Source organism: Chiloscyllium plagiosum, chromosome 4, assembly GCF_004010195.1.
Source record: "Chiloscyllium plagiosum isolate BGI_BamShark_2017 chromosome 4, ASM401019v2, whole genome shotgun sequence".
Classification (NCBI taxonomy): Eukaryota; Metazoa; Chordata; class Chondrichthyes; order Orectolobiformes; family Hemiscylliidae; genus Chiloscyllium; species Chiloscyllium plagiosum.
The window spans coordinates 9,917,830-9,941,417 of NC_057713.1; the positions used below are offsets into that span (position 1 = coordinate 9,917,830).

The following is a 23,588-nucleotide window of genomic DNA, read 5'->3' on the forward strand; positions in this document are numbered from 1 at the left end:
TATATCCATAAAGTACAAAGGCTCTGGCATCCATCCCAAGGACAGTATGAATATTTAAGATAGATAATGTCAATGCATTAGATTCAGACTCATTGCATGTGGTTAGATTATTGTGTGTTGACTGCACCATATTTTATTTGTTTCCTGAGTGTAAAGGGATGTGATTTCCACTTGCACACTGTCAACAGAGTCATAGAGTTTTAACAGCACAGGAAGAAACCTTTTGGCCCATTGACTCTGTGCTAGTTTTCAAACATCCATCTATTTTGATCTGATTTTCTAGCGCTTGGCCCATAGAATTTATGCTATGACATCTCAAGTGTTCATCTAAATACATCTTAAATGCTGTTACAGTTACTACCTATACCACCCTTTTAATTAGTGAGTTCCAGAAACCTTTGGATAAAAAAAAACTATTTGTTCAAATCCCCTCCTAACCTTTTGCTCCTTACCTTAAAACTGTGTCCCTCATTATTCACCACTCTACCCGGGTGATATATTTCTCCCTATTTATCCTGGTCTATGCCCCTTAGAACTTTGCACACTTCAATCAAACTCTCTCTCAGCCATCGCTCTTCTAAGAAATATAGAAACATTGACACATAGAAGATAGATGGAGAAAGTGAGGACTGCAGATACTGGAGATCAGAGTCAAGAGTGTGGTGCTGGAAAAGCACAGCAGGTCAGGCAGCATCCGAGGAGCAGGAAAATTGACATTTTGCCTGAAAAGTCGATTCTCTTGCACTTTGGATGATGCCTGACCTGCTGTGCTTTTCCAGCACCACTCTCTCGACATAGAAGAAAGAAGCAGGAATAGACCATTCAGCCCCTTGATCTCATGGTTGTTCTTCCATCTCAATACCCTAATCTTACCCTCCCCCATATCCCTTGATCCCTTGAGCCACAATTTGAAAACACAAAATGTTTTGGCCTCAACCGTTTCCAGCAGCAGAGAATTTCACAGACTCCCCACTCTCTGGGTGAAGAAACCTCTCCTCATCTCAGTCTTAAAAGGTTTACTCATTCTTCTTAACCTAAACTCACTGGCCTGTAGTTTCCTGGTTCACTTCTCCAACCTTCTTGAATAATAGTACTGCATCAGCTTTCTTCCAATCCTGTTACACCTCCCGTGTGTCCAGATAAATTTTGAAAATTAATGTCAGAGCCCTAGCAATCTCCTGGGATACATCTCATTTGAACCTGGAGATTTATTCACTTTCAGACCTACTCAAACTGTTAATACCTTATCTCTCTCAATGCTCATCCATTCAATCCCACCACAGACCCCTCCCTGATTTCTATACTTACATCTTCCTTCTCGACAGTGAATACAGGTGTAAATATTCATTTAAAAGCTCAGCTATGTCTTCTGGGTCCACACACATTTTCATCCCTAATGGGCCCTACATTTTGCCTGGTTATACTCTAACTCCTAATATAGTTACATCATGGTTTTTGATTTTCTTTAACGCTGTCCACAATGTACTTTTATGTTCCCTCTGCGTGCTCTGAAGTTATGTTTTAAGTAATCTCTTGCACTTTCTATATTCCACTGGGGCACGTGCTGTTTTGTGCCTTTGCTATCGACCATAACCTTCCTTTTTTTATTTCTCTTATCCAAACCGGGATGCCCTTAATGTCTAGGAGTTTCAGACTTCTTTGCCCCACCTTTTTGGGGATAGGCTAGCCCCGCCCTCTTACTGTTATTCAATGTCTCCCACTGTTCTGATAAGGGTCTTCTTCCAAATAGTTTCTCCAAATCCACTTTGGCCAGATCCTATCTGATCATATTAAAATCAACCTTTCCTCAATTCCGAACCTTTATTTCTGGACCATCTTTGCCGCTATCCCCAGTTGTCTTCAATTTTACCGAATTAGGGTCACTATCACCAAAATTCTCCCCCACCAAAACATCTACCACTTGCCTGGAGTCTTTCACTGTACATGGGTCCAGCACTGCCTTCTCAGCTGTATGCCTTTCTATGTGCTGGCTGAAAAATCTCTCAACTCATTTTAAGAATTCACAGTTTGTCTCTTCCAGTTAATGTTGGGGAAATGAAATCCACTACGATTATTGCCCTGTTCACTTTTATTATTATTATTATTATTATTATTTCCTTTTCACTTCTCTGAGACAGTTATTCTGACCTTATCATGGAGGGAAGGTCATTGATGAAGCAGCTGAAGATGGTTGGGCCAAGGACACTACCCTGAGGAACTCCTGCAGAGATGTCCTGTAGCTGAGGTGATTGACCTCCAACAACCACAACCTTTTTCCTATATGCCAGGCATGATTCCAGCCAGCAGACAATCTGTCCGCTGTACCCATTAATCCCAGTTTTGCTTGGGTTGCTTGATGTCAAGGGCTGTAACTCTCACCTCACCTCTGGAATCAAGGCTGTAATGAGGTCAGGAGCTGAGTGGCCCTGGCGGAATCCAAACTGGCTGTCACTGAGCAGGTTATTGCTGAGCAGGTGCTGCTTGACAGCACATGATTGAGAGTAGATTGATGGGGCTGGTTTGGATTTGTCCTGCTTTTTACGTACCAAACATGCCTGGGCAATTTTCTACATTGTCGGTAAATGCCAGTGTTGTAACTGTACTGGAAGAGCTTGGCTCAGGGAGTGGCAAGTTATGGAGCACAAGTCTTCAAGTAATATTGCTAAAATGTTGTCAGCGCCCACAGCCTTTGCAGTATCCCAATGCCTCCAACCATTTCTTGATATCACATGGAGTGAATTGAATTAGCTAATGACTGGTATCTGTAATACTGGGGACCACTGGATGAAGCCAATATGGACCATCCACTGGGCACATCTGACTGAAGATTATTGCCAATTCCTCAACCTTACCTTTTGCTGGGGTCCCCCATCATTGAGGTTGGAGATATTTGTGAACCTTCTTCCTTCACTGAGAAGTTTACAATCTGTTCTGATATAACGCGATAGTTCCATTCCCTTGCGATCCCATGTTATAAGAAAATCATGTAATAGCAGCACCATTTAAACCAATGGAACTGGAGTCACATTTGAGCCAATACAGGAAAGGAAAGTTCATGTTCTACAAATAATAGTCTGAATTATTCAATCGGGTTAAAACCAATTCGCACTGAAGAAACACACCTTAAGCAGAACCAACAATATTGTCAACACTTTTCATCATTAAATGTGGCAGGACTGCAGAGTTTAGATCTAATCTGCTAGCTGTGGGATTGCTTTGTCTATCACTTGCATTCTCATGCATAGTGGCTCAGTGGTTAGCACTGCTGCCTCACAGCACCAGGGTCCCAGGTTCGATTCTAGCCTCAGGTGACTGTCTGTGTGGAGTTTGCACATTGTCTGCGTGAGTTTGCTCTGGTTTCCTCCCACAGACCAAAGATATGCAGGTTATGTGAATTGGCCATGCTAAATTGCCCATTGTGTTAGGTGCATTAGTCAGAGAGAAATGGGTCTGGGTGGGTTACTCTTTAGAGGGTCAGTGTAGACTGGATGGGCCGAAGGGCCTGTTTCCACACTGTAGGGAATCTAATCTAATTCTGTCTGGCACGCATGTAGTCCTGTTTGGCAACTTCACCAGGTCAATATCTTTTTTTTTAGTTATGCCTGGTATTGCTCCTGGCATCTCTTCCTGCACTCTCCATTGAACAAGGGTTGTTCCACTGCCTTGATGGTAAAGGTGGAGGGCTGGGTCATGAGTTTGCAGATTGCATTAAAGTAGAACTCAGCTGCTCCTGATGGTCTACAGTGTCTCAAGGAGGGGGCAATGGTTACACTCTGTCTGGTTGGAAATGGTATTCCCCTGGCGTTTGTGCTGTATAAACTTTTCTTGCCAGCTGTCAGCTCAAGCCTGGATATTATCCGGGACCTTTTACATTTGAACGTGGACTGCATCAGTACGTGAGGAGTCGCGAATGGTGCTGAATATATCAGCAAACAACCCCACATCTGACCTTATGATAGAGGGAAGTCATTGATGATTGGCAGAGATACCACATCGTTGCCAATTTATCAGATTAAGAGGTCTTTAGCAATACATAATAAGCTGCAAAGCACTTGTGAATGTTGCTGTGTCAATGCAAGTCTTTCTTCAAACGTTTTGGGAGGCAGACATGAGACTGCCAGGCAACATCTAACCAAAACACTTTGCTCCTCAGTCTCTTTGTATGGGGCATGTTGGAAGCTCAGCGATATCAGTCAGTCTGCAGTACATCACTGAAGAAGACTAGTGATTGATTACTTGTTTGCCAGCGGAAAGCCAACAACATCAGTCTCCTTATATCCAGCAGAGAAGCTTTCAAATGTCAGGATTAAAGGTGTCATTAATGGGACCAAAATAGTGTCTTAAGCTCCTGCAGGCAGGAGTACCTCAGAAATGAACAGAAGGAGCTTCTAGCTAATCAATACTCACCTTTTTCTGTGAACACTTGCACCAGATATTACAGATCAATATCCAGCTCCTCGACTGCAGAAATGATTCATTCATTGTGCCTGGTATTACTTAGAACTCTATATGAATAGGCTGTTTGGTTCAATCTGTGTTTATACCTCACATTACAGAAAAAGAGACACATTTTGTTAAATATTTTCATCCTGCAATTTTCAGGACAATTGACAAGATGAAGGGGAATTTGAAAGAGAATGCTGATTGGTTGACTAGTGAAATCTGGATGCCATCATCCAACTGATACATTCTTCATGGCATCATCCCTAATAAGCAGTGTCCACTTGAAACCAATCAGTTATCTTCTCTGATAACATAGAATCTTTGCAGCGCAGAAGGAGGCCATTCAGCCCATTGAGTCTGCACTGACCCTCTGAAGAGCATGCCATCCAGATCTGCCCTGTCCCCATAATCCTGCATTTCCCATGACTAATCCTACACATCCTTGGACACTATGGGACAAATTAGCATGGCCAATCCACCAAACCTGTGCATCTTTGGACTACGGGAGGAAACAGGAGTACCCAAAGGAAACCCACACAAATACAGAGAGAACATGAAAACTCCACACACACAGTCGCCAAGGGTGGAATCAAACCAGGGTCTCTAGGGCTGTGAAGCAGCTGGGCTAATGACTGAGCCACTGTGCTACCCTGATGGGAATGGTATAAACATGTCTTAGTATTCTTGTCAATTGTCCTGATGAGTGCAAAATGGAAAGCTTTAGCAACAAGTATCTTTTTCAGAAACGCTGGGATTTTGAAGGATCATATGACTCTTGTTTGTACTTCACTAAATCTCTTCCCATTCTTCCATGCTGATGTTCATTTCTCCCTCCCATGATTACATAGTGCCCCTTAAATGTATCTGAGCCACATCCAGCCTTCGTGAGATGAATTTCTGATCTATATGCTGAATGCAAGTTTCCCATGTTATCGTGGGGAGATTCAAACCCATGTGATTCAGAGCACTATCCTGGGCCTCGGGATTCCCAGCTGCTGAGACATCACTACTTCCCCTGTCTCTGACAGCCTCATGTCTGTCTTGTGTCTAGTGTCTTAGCCCCCATTGTCGCTAATAATTCCAGAGTTGTCTGGAATATCTCCTAAGGAGCAGAAGTTGAGAGGGAAAGCAGCATTGAAAAAGAAAGGGAAACCTCCTGGATCTGTCAGGAATGTAACATATTGATGATGTGAAGAAGCCAATTATAAGGCTCATTAACCCTGATTCCTGGTCTTCCCAAGTATGGAAATTGACCCTCAAACTGTCAACATCTCACCAATTATCATTAAGAGTAACACACAGTTGGAAACAGAGCTCTTTCAAAGCTGGGAAAGCTCAGACCAGTTAGACTGAAGAGCTCCAACCATGGGCTAGATAAGAGGCTGCTGTTCAAAGAACCTTTCTCTCAGAGGCTGCATGCAATATTTGACATCCAACTCCTAGGAAGGCACTTCCTCATGTCTAACACTGCACTCACCTTCAACTGTTCTTCCCTGTTGCCAGCCTTCATTGTCTGTGCAGATCCACCTTCCATCTTTGATGTGAGACAAGAAGAGAATTCACCTTTTCGAATAGCTATGTGTTCTTAACAGGTGTAGGCTTGAGGGGTCGAAGGGCCTTCTTTTGTGCTTTAAACCTCTATGACCCAAAACCAGGAACAAAATCAACTGTCCTCCCCTCAGCCATAGGAGGGGGAAGGTCAGTCTTACAACTGGTGCTGGATGGAGGCTAAATCACAAACACAGGATATCTGATCTTAGAGAGCATAAGTTCACTTGATATGTGTGAACATCAGTTTCTCATGAGCAGATCACTGTAGACCACCAGAGCAGGGCCCTCTTCCCAATAATACAGCTGGATTTGCATTGCAAGTGATTGTCACTGCCCCATCTGTCTCCACCACTGCCCAGGCTGTCTGCTTCTCTTTTGCTCTCATCTCCTCTATTCACTTTCCCAATCCAAAAATGATAGCAAGCCTATCAGTTCATTTGCGGACTGAGCTATTGAATGAAGATATACTTGCTACCTTATGATCACAGCCAGAAAGCCATTAGCTGTGGTAGCGACAGACACAGCTTATTACATGGAGAAGGTGAGGACTGCAGATGCTGGAGATCAGAGCTGAAAAATGTGATGCTGGAAAAGCGCAGCAGGTCAGGCAGCAAGCAAGGACCAGGAGAATCGATGTTTCGGGCATAAGCCCTTCTTCCCTTTAATTCCTGAAGAAGGACTCATGCCCAAAACGTCGATTCTCCTGCTCCTTGGATGCTGCCGGACCTGCTGCACTTTTCCAGCAACACATTTTACAGCTTGTTACATTTAAACATCTTAAGATGCTAACGATTATTTGTGCAATATTACAACTTAGAAAGGCCCGCATCTTGAATAGTCAAAAGATGCAATGAGACTCCAGAATTATATTTTGTAACCTATTTCTCTCATCACTTGACAATAATAAGGATTTCTAGCAGAGTTCATTTCACTGCCATTAGGTAATTATTGGATAGTCTTCTGCACTTGTGCAAAAAAAAATAGATTTTCCCTGCTCATTAACACTTAATATGGCTTGTGAAAATTTCATTCTCTTAGAGACCAAATGGCTTATTTGAAAGGTCACGTCAGAACTGCTGTGTTCCATTATAAAATGTTGGAATGTTGTTCTGTATTATAATTGGAAATGTTCAAATTTCTGAAGAGGGGCTGCAATGATATTTTAGCAAACCCAAGCACCACTTACTACCTTCTATCAACAATCACTGCTAATAACCTCATGTAACCAGGCAAGATGGTCAAAACAGTGTTATTGATGCAGCTCCTGGCCAGTGATGCACAATGAACTATGGGGTTAAGATAAAGATTGGTAATGATCTAATTAAAAAACAGAGCAGATTCGAGGGGCTGGTTGGCTGACTTCCTGTCAGAGCTAAAGGTAAGACTGAATACTTGCCCGAACATGAATGAGGAGGCTGGTGGGTGCTATATAAGTGCAGGTTTTTCTCTTCTTGCATCAACCCAGACATCAGGACTGAAATGAATAAGTGGATGAAAAATTTAGCATGAACTCTCTCCATTATTTCTGAAAGGAACTGCGTGATTGCTATTTGTAGTGACATTATATCTGTATTGATTAAAGATCTTTTCTCTTTCATAGTTGTAAAGGAATTTTAAAATCTTTCTTCTTGATTCGATGATTTATCCTTTTGCAATAGCAACCAACTATCATCTTTCTGACCAAGTTTAATATATTGTTGTAACCAGCAGCCTGAGCAATTCTGTATGCATGGGAGGAAAAGGAATTAGGAAATGTACGGACAGTGCATAAAACTAAGCAACTTTAGTTTTGTGTTATTTATGCTTGGATGACAAAGTTGCATTTATTGCTCTGATATGGTTGTCATGAGAAGCTGGAGCTGGATTTTCTGTTAAATTTGTAACATATGAGAGGTGGAGAAGTACAGCTGACACAGTCACCACAAAGGCGACAGCTTTAATCAATAAAAGGAAAATACTTGCCACTTGTCAGCTGGAGCCTGGATGTTGTTTAGTTTTCTGCATTTAGTCATGGACTGCTTCAGTATCTAAGGAGACGGGAATTTTGATGATCATTTTGTAATTGTGAATGAACATCCCCACATCTGATGTTATGATGGAGTGAAGGTCATTAATGAAGATGGTTAGGCCTTGGGCTTTACCCTGAGGAACATCCAGCAGAGATGTCCTGGAGCTGAGATGATTAACGTCCAACAACCACAACCTTTGTGACTCCAAACAAGGGAATGTTTGTCCCCTGATTTCCATTGATTCTAATTTTGTTTGGGCCCTTGATATCACACTTGGTCAATTACTGCCTGTTGTGAAGTGTAATCATTCTCAGCTCACATCGAACAAAACTTTACACCAAAATATCACACACAATTGAGTTTCATCATAATTAGTATTTTACATAATTGTCTAACCAGAGGCTGCTTGCCTTTTTATTGGTTAATTGTCTCACAGGCAGTGGTGAAGCCACCCATGGTATGTGCCATTGTCTGAACCAATGCACAATAGTAGCATTGACAGATCTCTCTCGTGACTCAACACCTTTGAGAATTGTAACACGTTCCAATAATGGTCAGCCTATTTCTGTTGAATCTCCGTAATAATCTTAAGCAGATTCTTACAAATTGCTGCAGCTCTTGTGACCCTGGCACCTGTGGGAAACAAGAATGAGAAAGTAGCAGCATGAGCAAACCTACCATCTCACAAGCCTCTTCCACCATTTGAGTAGGTCATGGCTGATTTTTTATCTTGCTGTCACTTTCCACACTATCAGCATATCCCATGATGTCATTTATATCTAAAATTTAATCAATCTATTTCTTAAATATACTCAATGACTAAGCCTTCTCATCTGGGTTAGAGAATTCTGAAAATTAACCACTTTATTAGTGGTTAATTTTAACCCTTGTTAGAAATAGTATACCTCTTAAACAAACTCATAACTGTGCTGACAATGCAACAGCACAATTGGGTATGAAGTGCTTTGTGTTGTCTTGGTGTTTTAAATGTACTCATAAGGAGTGGGCATTGTTGGAGAGACCAGCATTTATTGCCCTGGAAAAGATAGTGGTGAGCTGCCTTTCTCAAACATGAGTCCTTCAGGTGTTGGGACACCCAATGTAGTGTTAAGAAGGCAGTTCCAGGGTTTTGACCCAGTGATAGAGTCCCAAGTCACAATGATGTATGGCTTGGTGGGGTACCTGCAGTGGTGGTGGTTCCATCCATCTGCAGACCTTGTCCTACTTGGTTGATGTTATGAGTTGTGAAGGTGCTGTTGGAGGAACCTTGGTGAATCACTGCAGTGCATTTTGTAGAAGGTACACACTGCTGCCTCAGTGTGTAACAGTGGTGGAAGAGGTGAGTGCTGAAGTTATGGAAATGGGGCAGATAAGATGGATTACTTTGTCTCAGGTGGTGTTGAGCTTCCTGAGTGTTGTTGGAGCTGTACTCATCCAGGCAAGTGTACAGTGTTTTATCACACTCCTGGCTTGTAGATGGTGAACAGGCTTTGGGAAGGTCGATTCTCTGAGCCGGTCTTACAACTATTGTGTTTATATGGTTTGCCCAGTTTAGCTTTTGGTTAATTTTAATCTCCAGGAATATTGAGAGACATTGGAATTGGTAATGGCTAGATTCGCTCTTATTGGAGACAGCCATTGTCTGGCACTTGTGTGGTGCAAATGGTACTTGCCCCTTATCAGCCCAAACCTCAATATGGTCAAGGTCTTTCACCTTTTGGATGCTGGCTGCTTCAGTATCTGAGGAGCCACAAATTTTGTTGTATGCTGTGCAATCATCAGTAAACATCCCTCTGTCAGATCTAATGGTGGAAGGAAGGTTAGAGGATAGGGATTCTAGCAGCGATGTACTCACCACCTGTCTCCTCAGTGCTTGAGGGTGATGGACTTCAGCGATGCAGATAGATTGCAGAAGGTAAGAGTGAGACTGTTTTCCAGAGTGCTGAGTGGAGATTTGAAAGAAGTGTTCAAAATCAAGAGGGGCCTGAACAGAGTAGATATAGAGAGGCTGTTCCTATTGATGGAAGTGTCACAAATAACAATTACATGAGATTTGAATAGATAGGTGGCCCAAAGATCATGAAGCAAAAATTCTTTATTCCACTGACATTAGGTAATTACATTCATGAAGGGAAATGAAGGTGAAACAAGGAAGAATTTACATAAAATGAAACCTGTCTACAGACATTAATTGTATGCCCCTCTCTTTTTTTCCCCAGAGACGGTCCATTTGCCTTCACCTTCTGTCCTCCCTCAATGTTGTCATCTGCTGGATGTTCAGTTACATACAGAAAGATCACTGACTGGCAGTGGGTGGGAAAAATAGTTTTAGACAATAATCAGCTTTGATCGAGATTGCACTTGCCTAAGAATATGGTGGAGGCAGGTTCCAGTGTGACTTTGGAAAAGGGAGTTGGATTATCACCTGAAAATAGAAAGATTGCCTCATTATGGGGAAAGACAGGCAGCCAGCAAAGCAATGGAATAAATGGTTTCTCTCTGTCTAAAACCATCTGATTTAATTATGGATGAATATGGAGCTTTGGGTGACCTCAGACCAGCAATGATCTACTGTAACATTTTTTGTCAGTGGGATAAATTAGTGAGGTAAAATCTAAAGCAGAGAAAACTGAAAAATCTTGCTCAGTCCTGACTTCAGTCCTGATGTAAGAAGACTTGAATGTTTTAATGCAGAATTGATTCAAGTTTGCTCCCAATGATTAAATGCAACTGGTAATTTCTTTTTCTTTGTTTCCCTGCATTGCAAAGTTCCTTCTTTCTAACTGGCAGAATGGACAACCTGAGATTCAGAGCATGAGGGATCACATTGGCAAATCTCAAATTTGTGAAAACTCTTGTCAGAATTCCAATTTTAATTTTATCAGGATGATGATAATTTCAAACAATTTCCTCTATCGCTTTTAAGCAAGGCATCTGCTGAAGGGCTTCCATATTCCAGTCTCGCATTCCTTTCTTATTCTTTTGTGGGATATGGACGTCACTTTTTGTCTGTCTTTAATTGCCCTTTAACTGTGTGGCTTGCTGGGCCATTTCAATGGACAGTTAAGAATCAATTACATGACCATGGATTTGGAGTCAAATGTAGTCCAGACCAATTATGAATAGCAGATTTCCTTACTTAAAAAGTTGTTAATGAACCAGATAAGCTTTTATAACAACCGATGGAAGTGTGGTGAAGGTAGGTTTATTGGAGGCATTCATGAATGCATTAGATGATTGTTTAAAGTGAAGTAATGTTGCAGAGTTACTTGGAAAAGCAGGAGCTTGACACAAAGTCAAAATGCTCAGAGAGCACCATAGACATGATGGGCTGAATGGACCCCGCTGCACTGTAACAGTTCTGTTGTCACTTCAACCTCAAAATTCAGATACTAGCTTTCAATGGATGGATTGTTATGAGTGGAAGTTCAATTCCTCCAATTGCAATGGTGGGACTTGAACCCCATGTTCACCACTTCCCCTGCCCAAAGCATTAGCCTGGGCCACCAAATTAATAGCCCAGAGATATCACTACTATACCACTGTCTCTTGCTACCTGCACTAAATCTTGACATCATGGATTGTATTTTGCATAAAACACTTTGGATGGATGTCAATCTGTTCAGTTATCAATGTCAAAGTGACATTGATATAAGCAACTGTTTTATAACTATCAATCACAGCACATACTGCATTCGCTTCATTAAAATTGCTTACTGTGCTAATTCTGACCTCCTTCTGAGAAATACAAAGAAACCCAGTTCAAACATAATTAATTCTGTCATATAAATTTGCTAAGTTTAACTAAGTTGTCTTTGAGATATGCAAACAGACATTTAAACCTTACTTGTTTTTGCTCTATTGACAATTGACTAGGTACACACATCTGCAGTGATGGGCAGTTTATTTCATCTTAACAAAGCTGCAGTGTTGCAGCAAAAATTATATTTCAAGGTTCAGAATTTCCCTTGGGATGAAACCAAGCTAAAGACTTTTGACAAAGTTATCTTCCTTCTGACATGGATCAACCTGAAACAAATAGTAACTGAATGAGAAAAACTGTTTAAAGTGTCTTATTTTCCTCCTTAATGCCACAACGATAGTTACTTGCATTCCAAGAGGCCATGAACAGTATATACGGCCCCAAATGTTTTGCAAGAACAATTATCAAACAGAATTGGACATTGAGACATTAGGAAAAGCCACGAAAGCTTTAGTCAAAGAGGTGGGTTCTTAGGAATGTCAAAGGAAGAGGGATGGAGAGATTTAGGGAAGGTATTCCTTTAAGGCGGGGTAGCTGAATACATGAACAAAAACAATGCTAGAAGGGAAAAACTGGAGAATTAGCAGAAAGGGTTAGAATTAGTGGACTGCAGAGACCTTGGAGGGTGGATGGTTTACACAACATTTATTAGCATGTGATCCATTCTTGGGCTACCAGAGCTAAGTTTCAAAAGTGCTGCCCCGACTGTAAAGTACCTGAGGATGTCCTGATGTTATGAAAGGCGCTGTATAAATGCAAGTCCTACTTCCAGCCAGTGCAATTCCGTAACCCAACAATCCAAGTGAAACACGGTTAATTTGAATTTTCTGTACCAAAGACAAATGATTGATAAAATATTATGTAGTGCCTCTTCCAACATAGCAAACAAATATTTTTCATTTGAGTGTATTAAATATTTGAATGTTTTTCATTACACAGTGTTCATAAGGAGCTGATTGAAGGGTGACGTCTGAATGAATAGAAAATATACAAACCTTTGGAAATAATTAAAAAGCCAGGGCCACTGGGAATTTATGGGATGGAAACAAATGCAAATGAGCCAAAAGGGGTGGTGCAAATGCAGCAGATTTCTAATTCAATAAATCACGGTAGGAAGGCCTTATTTAAGATTCAGGAGTAGCCATTGTCATCTTGCTTTGTGTTTGTATCTCAGTGTAGGTTTACTGTGAAATTGTCATTTTAATTCGATTGGATATGGTTGTACTTTACATACAAATGAGGGTGTTCAAATGTAGACAAATGCAAATTCCTATATTCCAACGACAGGATAATTTATAACAGATCATTAAAGCTCATGCAAAAGGAGTCGTCTTCTTAGTTACACTGTCCCCAGGAGAGTAATGGATTGAGTTAATTATTCCATTCTAACAACGATTATGCACTAAAGTACATTTATATTATGTGGAAAAGAAAGACTATTTGGTTATAAGTCTACTTTGACATCAAGGTTGTTCTTGTTAACATCATAAAGATGGAGCAGAGAAGAAGGCAATTCGGTCCATTGTGCTCTGCTGGCTCTTTGTTTGAGGTTATCACTTAGTCCCTCTCTCTCTCTTTCTCTCAACCTGCTCTTCCCCCATAGACCTGATTTACAACTGCTTGTGCTGCTAGTACCTAACTCATCCATCTTTTGTGAGCAACCATTCATGACACATTATTGGTTTGATGTTCTTTTCTCTTGATGAGTCTGGCTACCTGCTAATCGAATGAGCTGATCAACTAGGGCCCTGTTGGAAATGTCTGTGGAGTTGATGAAGCCCCAGTTGGAGGAAATAGCCAGGCACCTTTGCCAATTGGCTGCTGACGTCTGAAGCCAATGGAGCAGATGAAGCATTGATTAGCGCTGGCAAAGAGGTGGCAGTGTTGACCTCCTTAACATGGAGATGCATACTGCAGACTGTGAGACGTTGAGGTGCCCAATAGCTGTTTAGAAACAGGTAGGGGAAAAGAGATTGAAGGCTATAGGGTGACAGAGGGTTCACTGGCAGAGAGGACAAAAATTCCCCTGGCAGCAACGATTCATTCATTCAGACAGCCTACCTAGTGACCTCAGTCACGACCTGCTGGTTTACACTGGGTCAGTGGCCACTCCCAGGCGGACCAGAGGAAGGGTGTTCTGGCTATGGAGGGAATGCAAGAAAGACTCCTTGGAAGGTAGAAGGGATGTATGAAGAGGGACAGGATCGGTAAGGATTATATTCACTAGAGCTTAGGAGAATGAGGAAGGTGGGATGACATGGAAACCTATAAAATTCGAATAGGACTAGACAGGAGGTAATCGCAGGAAAGGTCTACTCATTGAGCAGGGAGTCCAGAATCAGGGGTCACAGTCTAAAGAAACTGAAGGAAACCATTTATGACTGAGCTAAGGAGAGAGTGGCGAGCCTATAGCATTCTCAGCCACAGAAAATGTTTGAGGCCAAAACGTTGAATGATTTCAAGAGGGAGTTTGATATAGCTCTCAGGGCTGAAGAGATCACAGTGTATTGGGAGAAAAGAGGAACAGAGGACTGAGTTGCATGGTCAGACATAATCATAATGAATGATGGAGCATGTTTGAAGGGCCAAATGGCCTACTCCTGCTCCTATTTCCTATGTTTCAATGTTTCCAACCTCCAACATTCACCTGGTGCATCCTGCTCGCTAAAGTTCCTGAGGCTGTTCATTTTCCTTTTCCTGAGGTCCTTTTCGTCCATTTGTACAGTTAAAAAGGAAATAGAGAAAGCTTGAGGTAAATGAGCAAAATACGTGGCGGATAAAGTATAATGTGGGTAAAGTGAGGTTGTCCTCTCTGGTGGCAAAATACACAAAGGCAGGTTATTCTCTAAACGGAGATAGATTGGGAAAGGGGGAAGTGCAATAAGATCTGGGCGTCTTAGTACACCAGTCGGTGAAGGTAAGCATGCAGCAGGCAAGAGGTGGTGAAGGCGGCAAATAGCACATTGACTTTCATAGTGAGAGGATTCAAGTACAGGAGCAGGGATGTCTTGTTGCAATTATGCATGGTTTTGGTGAGGTCACATCTGGAGTATTGTGTGCAGTTTTGGTCTCCTCATCCGAGGAAGGATGTTTTGGTGATGGAGGGAATGCACCAAAGTTTGAGCAGTACTGACCCCTGGGATGGCAAGACTGATTTATAAAGAGAGACTTGGTCAATTAGCACTGCATTCACTGGAGATTAGAAGAATGAGGGGATCTGGTAGAAACGTATAAAACTCTAACAGAACTAGACCGTGTAGACACAGGAAGGATGCTCTCAATGTCCGGGGGTCAAAGTCTAAGGATAAGGGATAGGCCTTTTAGGATTGAGATGAGAATTCTCTTCACCCAGAAAGGGTGAGCTTGTGGAAACTTTTGGGTCAAAACATTGAAGACCTACAAGAAAAATGTAGATTTAGTTCTTTGGGTTTAGGTGTTCAAAGGATATGGGAAAAAAGTGGAAAATGCTATCAAGTAGGTTGATCAGCCACAATCCCATTGAATGATGGAGGACGATCAATGGGACAAAGGGCCAAATGGCCTATTCTTGCTCCTACCTTGTGTGTTTCTGTGGAAGACAAAGTAGCAAGATTCATATTTATACAGCATCTTCAACACAGAGTGTTGTGAGGTTCTTTGCAGGAATGTATTCAAGCAAAATTCAATCATAGTCCACATAAACTGTGAGTAACTCACCCTTTGACCTCTCCATCATCTAGAAGGCAAAGGGCAGGAGTGTAATGGGATATTCTACACTTGCCTGGATGGGTGCAACTCCAACAACACTCAAGAAGCCTGATACCAGGTTAATTAATCCAGATTAATCAATTAAGTCCAAGAACTGCGGATGCTGAAGATCTGAAACAAAAAAAAACACAAAGTGCTGGAGAAACTCAGTGGCGCAGTGGTTAGCACTGCTGCCTCACAGTGCCAGGGACCTGGGTTCGATTCCAACCTTGGGCGACTGTATGGAGTTTGCACATTCCCCTTGTGTCTGCGTGGGTTTGCTCTGGTTTCCTCCCACAATCCAAAGATGTGCAGGTTAGGTGAATTGCACATGCTAAATTGCCCATAACATTAGGTGCATTAGTCAGGGGTAAACGTAGGGGAATGAGTCGGCATGGACTTGTTGGGCCAAAGGGCCTGTTTCTGTACTGTAGGGAATCTAATCTAATCTCTTAGCATCTGTGGAGGAAAAGCAGACTTATTATTTTGAGTCTGAAGAAGGGTCACTCAACTCAAAACATTAACTCTGTTTACCATCCAAGGTAAAGCTTGATTTGCATCCCATCATTTATCTTGACCACTCACTCTCTTTACCACTGTGACAGCAATGTGTATCTACAAGATACGCATGTAATTAAAGACATGGACAGAGAGCTTTTGATAACATTAATGGAGAGTAGAATTTGACAGGTTAGCCAAGAGTGCATTGCAATGCTGAAGCTGTAAGGAAAAGCCAGGGAACTGTAAACTGGTGAACCTTATGTCAGTAGTTGGTAAGTTATTGGAAGGAATTCTGAGGGACAGGATTTATATGTATTTGGAAAGGCAAGCAATGATTGGAGATAGTCAATGTGGCTTTGTAGGTGGGAAATGGTGTCTCACTAACCTGACTGAGTTTTTTTGAAGAGGTGACGAAGAAGATTGATGAAGGCAGAGTGGTAAATGTTGTCTAAATGGACTTCAGCAAAGTGTTTGACAAGGTTTTGCATGGTAGACTGGCTAGTAAGGTTAGATCACATGAGATCCAGAGGGAGCTAGTCAATTGAGTACAAAATTAGCTTGAAGGCAGGAGATAGAAGGTGGTGGTAGAAGGTTGTTTTTGGTCTGGAGGCCTGTGACCAGCGGTGTACCACAAGGATCGGTGCTGGGTCCACTGCTTTTCATCATTTATATAAATGGTTTGGATGTGAATGTAAGAGGTATAATTGGCAAGTTTACAGATGATGCCAAAAGATGTGGGCAATGAAGAAGATTATCTCAGAGTACAACGGGACCTTGATCAGATAGACTGATGGGCCAATGAGCTGGGGAATGGCACATGAAGTTTAATTTCGATAAATGTGAGGTGTTGCATTTTGGTAAGGCAGAGCAGAGCAGGACTTAAACACTTAATGGTACTGCTCTGGGGAGTGCTGTGGAACAAAGAGACCTGGGATTTAGGTGCATAGATCCTTAAAAGTGGAGTCATAGGTAGACAGGGTGGTTAAGAAGGCATTTGACACACTCGCCTTCAATAGTCAGAATATTGAGTATGGAAATTGGGACAACATGTTGCATTGGTGTGGTGACTTTTGGAATACTGCATCCAATTCTGGTCTCCCTGCTATAGAAAGAATGTTGTTAATCTTAAGAGGGTGCAGAAAAAATTCACAAGGATGTTACTAGAACCCAAGGATTTGTGCTATAGGGAGGGCTGAATAAGCTGGGGCTATTTTCCCTGAAGCATCGGCGGCTGGGGGCGGGGTGACCTCATAGAGGTTTACAAAATCGTGGATAGGGTAAATAGACAAGGTTTTTTTCCCTGGTTTGGGGGAGTCCAGAACTAGAGGACATAGGTCTAAGGTGAGAGGGGCAAGATTTAAAAGGGACCTAAGGAGCAACGTTTTCATGCACAGGGTGGTGCATGTATGGAACGAGCTGCCAGAGGAAGTGGTAGAGGCTGGTATATCAACAACATTTAAAAGGCAGCTGGATGGATACATGAATGGGAAGGGTTTAAAGGGATATGGGCCGGGTGCTGGCAAATGGGACTTGGTCAGATTGATATCCAGTTGGCACAGATATGTTGGACTGAAGGGTCTGTTTCTATGCTGTGTAACCCTATGACCCTATTAGTCTAGAGGTAACAAAAGGTCTAGATAATAATAATGGGAAAAAAATATGAGTAGAGGAATACCCAGGAAGGCAATACTGTGGAAAGTGAAAGAGCAGTAATCTCGCTGTGTGGCCCTCCAGTAGAACATCAATAAGTTTGTGAACACCAATTCTCTTGGGTTTTACCTTTGGGTTTCAAGATGGGGAGTTAAAATTGCAGTCCAGTTCGGAGATTTGGACAATGTGTTCAAAATTCCAAGGAACATTGACAGAGTAACTATGGAGAAATCTTTAATGCAAGAGTTGAGAACCAGAGGACACAGAGTTAAGGTCATTGGCTAACAAAATACTGATGAGAATTGGAGAAGCTATTTATCTGGGGTGAGTTGGTTAGTGCTGCCTGAGAATGTAGGGGAGGCAATTTCAATATTGGAGTTCAGAACAGGGAATGGGATTGTCATTTGAAGAGGAAAAATTGACAAAGGTTGGAGAAACAGACCAGGAGTTGACACTGAATATGTTGCTCTTGCAATCAGCTGGCACAGACACAATGGGCCAAATGGCCTTGTTCCTACACCATAACCATCTATGAATCTATGATGGTATGCTTGTGCTGTGACATTAACCCAATGACATGGGACAAATTCTAATCCAACAAATGGTTTGGTCAGTAAAATAATGTGGGGTTGGTCAATTGGGAGGGGGAGATGGAGGTGGTTGGGGGTGGGGGGTGTGGTTGTGAAATGTTGTGGAAACAAGCCTTCTACCCCTCCCCCAAATCCATGGCAAATTTTAACTCATTCCCTGCCCTTTCACAACAGTGCAGCTGGGTTAAGATTGGACCATACAGGGACACCTTATATAAACATAAACGCACACATGCCCATCAAGTCTGTTCCACCAAAACTATAGTAAATCTACAATAGGGCCACCTTCCGAGAATACACCACTAACCTTGCATGTTACAGCACTTCAAATGTTCATTTTTAAAGGTTGTGAGGTTTCCTGCCTCCAGTACCTTCCCAGTCACTGCATTCCAGACCCCCTCCACACACCACGTGATTTCAGTTTTCCCTGAAAACCTCCTGCCTTTCACCTTAAATCTGTGCCCCCTTGTTCTTCAACCCAGGGGCACAGCTGCTTTCTATTCATCCTGTCCATGCCCCTCACAATCGAGCCTCTGTCAGCCCTATCCCTCCAGCATCTCCACTCCAAAGAAATTAACCCAAGCTTCTCTTGCCTCTCCTCATCCCTTGTAAACAATTACGAATAATTGGATAGAATTCTCATCTGAACAACAGCTCAATCTCAATTGCAGGGAAGTTAGAACTGATTGTGCATGGTGACTGGAAACCTGGCAGATAGAGTACAAACTCTATAGTGGGCGGCACGGTGGCACAGTGGTTAGCACTGCTGCCTCACAGCGCCAGAGACCCGGGTTCAATTCCCGACTCAGGCGACTGACTGTGTGGAGTTTGCACGTTCTCCCCGTGTCTGCGTGGGTTTCCTCCGGGTGCTCCGGTTTCCTCCCACACAATTACGAATAATTGGATAGAATTCTCTTCTGAACAACAGCTCAATCTCAATTGGAGGGAAGTTAGAACTGATTGTGCATGGTCACTGGAAACCTGGCAGATAGAGTACAAACTCATCTCACCATTCCATCAAGTAGAAATGCAAGAAGAAAAGAACTTTTCTCTCTGGCATTTCCAACCCTGTTCACTTGTCAAACACTGCCTGTACTTTTGATGCATTAAGTGTAGCGTCTTCAATCATCAAGGAATGTCACTTAACAGAAACATTGTTTTCCAATGGAAAAAAACTTAAGGTCGCAAGATCAGCAGAACTGTTGGATGGTCTCAGAATTTTAGTTAATAGAAACAGGAATGGTAGATTATGGGTGGCAGAGTGGCTCATAGTGCCGGCTTCAATTCCAGACTGGGGTGACTGTGTGGAGTTTGCATGTTCTCCCTGTGCCTTTGTGAGTTTCCTCCAGGTGCTCTGGTTACTTCCCACAGTCCAACAACATGCAGGTTAGGGTTGATTGGCTATGCTAAATTGCCCATAGTGTTCAGGGATGTGCAAGGTAGGTGGGGTGGGACAAGATGGGATTCTTTTCCAGGCCAGAGTGGGGTGATGTCGGTGCGGACCTGATGGCTGAATGGTATGTGCACGTGGGGATTCTATGATTATTTTCCAAACTTTTCTCTGAATTGAATAGACTCCAACCAGCAACCTTGTTAATAAACCAAGCAGATCAAACTTGCTGGGGTGAATATTTCTCTTCGCTGTGTAAGTCTATTTGCAAGAAGCCACCCATTACTGAGCCTGTTCAATTTCCTTGCAGGTGCTGTGAAGGTGAAAATTTATTCACATTGCTATCGCTTAGAATCTTGCAGCACACTGCAGGAAGCTTTCCAACCCATTGATTCTGTCAATGGAATGTACAATGGAAAATGGTACAGAGGTTAAATGACTACTTTACACCTCTCTTCCGGGAGGAAGTTGCAAGATATCTCCCAGAAATAAAGAGATCTACCCCCACAGCTCTGCGTGGCAAGGCGTTCCAAAGACCCACAGGCCTCGAGAGAAGGAATTCCTAAGTATTTTGGTCTGAAATTGGTGCTCCTTTATTCTGAGACTATGCCCTTTAGTCCTAGATTCTCCCATGAGGGGAAACATCCTCTCAGCCTTTACCCTGTCAAGCCCCTTAAGAATCCAAAATGTTTTATCAAGATAACTTCTCATTCTTGTCAATTCCAATGAGTAGTGTCCCAAGATTTTTAGCCTTTACTCTTTTAAAAAAAAAGTCCTTCCATTACCATGGATCACCCTAATGAGTTTTCACTGAAAAATATATCAATTAAATACAATACTTTCTTAGATAAGGGACTAAGGTTGCTCTCAGTGCTCTACATGCTGTCTCACCAATGCCTTGGTACAGTTGCAGAAAGATTTCCCTTCTGCCATAAGCCAACTTCTTGAAATAAGATTCTGTACTGGTCTCTGCAGTTTGGAGGGTCGCAAATTTAACCACACCATTTAAGATAAGCAGGAGCGAGAGAGAAAAACGGAGATCTTTCAACCTGCTAGCACAGCGAGAGAAAATGGCAGAGTTGATTATACATGATGTAATATCTGATGAGTTAGAAAATAATGATCTGATTGGGCAGAATTGACACAGATTAATGAAAGTGACAATTGTATTTGACAAACCTGTTGGAGTTTTTGTTCCCTGTTACTAGCAGAGTAAATAAGGGGCGACCTGTCACGTCTGTAGATTTTTAGAAAACTCTTGATAAGGTCCCACACAGGAGGTTAGCAAATATGGGGGGTGTAGGGGGTAAAGTATGAGCATGGGTTAACTATGATGAACACAAAAGAAAACATAAAGTGGAACTTATGATATTTTGAGTGTATGATTTTTGTCAAGTTTCATGGAGAACTTCCCTCTGCGAGGCCTAGTCAGTTTTCAGACATGATAGTTTGCCTCATTAACTACCTACTAACCCTCTTCCTTTGATGCTAACTCAATACTACCACTGTGGCCTGAAGAGCTCTTCACTGCCAGGACACCCTGAAAGAGACCAGCATTCCTGGTGCCATCTTTAAAGGCCAGTGATGACCCAGACGAGTATTGGCTATCCTGCCTCATTCATGACATTTTATTTGAACTGGGCAGAGATGGTGGAATTGGTGCCCTGCATTGTAGACTACAACCTGGAGGTCTTGCTGGTTGGGTGATACAGAGGTTGGATGCCCCAGAACTGACAATGGAGGACACAACACTAGATCTGGTCCAAATTACTAACTGGGTCAATGTAGTCTCAGCCATATGGAGAAATGCCCAGTGACTCCATCACAATATCATTATCTTCTCCCTGATACCTCACTCAGTCTATTGCTGCTACCAGTACCCACCTCCCATCAAGACTCATTAACTACCACTCTCACTATTATCCCAGTGACACATGCACAAAACAACCTCACCACCCTGTGGCTGACCACTTCAACTCCCCCTCCCACTCCCCCAAGGACATGGGAATCCTGGATCTCCTCCACAACCAAATCCAAACCACCAGACATCTGGAGGAAGAAAGCCTCATCTTCCACCTTGAGACCCTTCAACCACATGGCATCAACATCGACCTCACCAGTTTCCTTATCTCCGCTCCCCTCCACCTCAACCTCAACCCTCCAACTCAGCACTGCCCTCTTGACCTGTCCTACCTGCCCATCTTCCTTCCCACATATCCGCTCCACCCTCCACTCACTTATTATCTTTAAGCTTCGCCCCCATTCCTGATGAAGGGCTTATGTTTGAAACATCGACTCTCCTGCACCTCGGATGCTGCCTGACCTGCTGTGCTTTACCAGTACCACACTCTTCAACTCACTGTCATCTGCAGCATCTTCCCTCACTGACTCTCACTGGAGCTGAATCTGTTACCTATTTATGTTATTCAAGCCATTTGGTTTATCTCTAGCATCTACTTATTTCTGATTATTTGTAATTATCTCTCTGCCTTAATTAATCAGTTCATAGGCCATCCCTTCACTTGGTTTCAGCTGCTTACACTTTACTCATACAGTCTGACTCTTTTGATCACCTGTGAAGACTTGTTATTCAGCCTGTTGACACTCTACTGGCACTATTTGTACTTACCTGTTGACAGTTTTAATTACCTGGAACTATCTTGCGATTATCTCTCTACTTGTCAATTCAGTGCCTGTGCTTCCCACCACTTCACCTGACTAAGGGGCAGAGCTCCAAAGGCTTGTGATTTTAAATCAATCTGTTTGACTATAACTTGCTGTCTTGTGACTTCTAATAGTTCAGAGAGGCTGGTATGTCTTGAATGCCAATATCTGTTGGCATGGGTGCAGTCAGTCACTGCCTGTGTACTGTACCCTGACAGGATGGCTCTGTGTGTTTTCCAAGATGGTGATCCTGAGGAGCAAGTGGTAAGAGCTGGAGTTGGCACAGATCCAATGGAGTATAAGAACGTAGAAACTTGTGACCACTCTGACTTTCATGTCAGGAACGACTGCCGTCTAAGTTTCTCTCCGGCGCACAGTGTACAGAACAAACTCAGTTATCTGAACATCAGTTATCTGAATTTCAGATTATCCAAACAAGAGCTCAAGGTCCTGAAGTTTGAGATTGGAAACCGGACTCTGTAGCTTCCTGCAGAAACTCTCTTTCCAAGACAGACTGCCCACCTGTCACTCCCGCTCTGCCTCAGTCATTTGTTTTCTTTCTTTCTGCTTCTGGATTTAAAATATAAAATGATTGAGGTAAATTTAAGAGTAGAGGTTCCGGTTGTCTAGCTCCTGCGACGGGTTTCCAGAAGGTGGTGGAACTGTTGTGCGAGGACCCGGAGGGAGACGACGTTGCACCTGCTTTGTGCCTTGGCCCTGGGACCGTTTGTGCGAGGCCGCAGTTTCCACTTGGTGGCAGTGGAGGATGCACAGGGCTGGTGGTTGCTAACGGGAGAGAACCGAAGAAGAAGCAGCAAAGGAGAGGAGAGGGGAAGGTGGCTTTGGAGTCCGGTTGAAGAGGTTGGAGACCGCAGGTCGGTGTACACCCGAGGGTGGTCTTCCCACCAGCTGAGTTGTCTCTGGCTGGTGCAAGTGTTTAAATATTAAATTAATTCAACCTCCTGTTTGTGTTAACTTGATTTAAGATATTTCCCCGATTGTGATCATTTATCCGAACATTCAATTATCCAAACAAAATACCCCCCCCACCCATGTCATTTGGATAATGGAGGTTGCCCTGTAAGGGGAATCTATGCATTCAAGAGTTGAGGTTCTGTGTTAATGAGGGTGATTTGAGTGACAATCCTTCATCTCACTGTGGCCCAGTGAGAATCTCATCCCAATCCCTGGAAATCAATTGGAAAATGCAACTTGTTGCTCCTGGCTTTGAGAAAAACCTCACTGGATTTCTCCTGTGATTGTCCCAGATTTCCCACCATGATCCTTGTCGTTCAGGCCTC

The 23,588-nt window shown here is 42.7% G+C and overlaps 1 long non-coding RNA gene across 3 annotated transcripts; it reads right to left on the reverse strand.

Moving 5' to 3' along the window:
- Window positions 1–7,474: 7,474 nt before the first annotated feature.
- On the reverse strand, window positions 7,475–23,333 carry LOC122549530. Of its 3 annotated transcripts, XR_006311556.1 has the most exons (5): window positions 22,273–23,333; window positions 15,463–15,624; window positions 12,483–12,593; window positions 9,859–10,017; window positions 7,475–8,636 (listed from the first exon to the last, which is right to left on the reverse strand). It is a non-coding gene; the product is annotated as an uncharacterized LOC122549530 (long non-coding RNA). The 3 variants fall into 3 exon arrangements; XR_006311554.1 differs by lacking the exons at window positions 7,475–8,636; window positions 9,859–10,017 and adding an exon at window positions 10,367–10,428; XR_006311555.1 differs by lacking the exons at window positions 7,475–8,636; window positions 9,859–10,017; window positions 22,273–23,333 and adding exons at window positions 10,367–10,428; window positions 21,984–22,003.
- Window positions 23,334–23,588: the final 255 nt, after the last annotated feature.